The following is a 1,174-nucleotide window of genomic DNA, read 5'->3' as shown; positions in this document are numbered from 1 at the left end:
TATTATTATTATTACTAAGCAATTGGAAAGTACAATTCTGTAATAGAGACAATCCCTGCCCACAACGGGCTTACAGTCTAGAAGGGGGGAGACAGACATCAAAACAAGTAAACAGGCATCAATATAAATAAATAGAATTGTAGATATATGCACATCAAAACAAGTAAACAGGCATTAGTATAAATAGAAATTATAGATATATACTTATAAACACAAATTCTGTGGGACAGGGAAGGGGGGTAGAGCAAAGGGAGCGAGTCAGGGTGATGGGGAAGGGAGCTGAGGAAAAGGGGGGCTTTGTCTGGGAAGGCCTCTTGGAGGAGGTGAGCCTTCTATAGGGCTCCGATGGGGAGAAGTGTGATTATTTGGTGGATTTGAGGAGGGAGGGCGTTCCAAGCCAGAGGTAAGACGCGGGTCAGGGGTCGATGGCTGGATAGGTGAAAATGAGGCACAGTGAGAAGGTTAGCACCAGAGGAGCAGAGTGTGCAGGCTGGGATGTTGACGGAGAGAAGGGAGGTGAGGTAGAAGGGGGCAAGTTGAAGGAGAGCTTTGAAGCCAATAATGAGGAGTTTTTGCTTGATACGGAATTTGATAGGCGATCACTGGAGATTTTTGAGGAGGGGGGTGACACGCTCAGAACGTTTCTGTAGAAAGGTAATACGGGCAGCAGAGTGAAGTATAGGTAAGCGCTCAGTAAATACGATTGACTGACCGACTGACTGTAATCAGCAGGTATTTTGGGCCCTGCCAATCTTCTCCCCTTGCCCCTTGCTCAGAGACCTCTGGCAGCCACTCAGAGTCAGGACCCAGGCATGACTGTCCCAAGCTGCCTGATGCTGATTACCTGGCAGTTGCCCCTGAGACCACTTTCTGATCCCCAGAAACAAGAGCAGGGCCTTGGCAATATAATATCTCCAACTCATAGGTTTCTGGGGTGGGAAAGGTTGGAGGGGGGAGAGGGACATGGAGAAAGTAAAGATGCAGGTGGCTGAGCAGGGAGGTTGCAGAGAGGGAGCCTAAGGAAGGCTTACCTCCAGTCACGCTGTTACCCAGGGCAACCGGGCGGCTCCCCCTCTGAGTGCGGGCCAGCATGCTGTTGGTAGCATCACTATAGCAACCAGGCTGCCAGCGTCACCTGGGCCAGGTCGGGAACAGCTGCTCCTTTTTTCTGTCA

This window comes from Tachyglossus aculeatus, chromosome 11, assembly GCF_015852505.1.
Source record: "Tachyglossus aculeatus isolate mTacAcu1 chromosome 11, mTacAcu1.pri, whole genome shotgun sequence".
Taxonomy (NCBI): Eukaryota; Metazoa; Chordata; class Mammalia; order Monotremata; family Tachyglossidae; genus Tachyglossus; species Tachyglossus aculeatus.
This window is presented reverse-complemented; position numbering follows the sequence as displayed.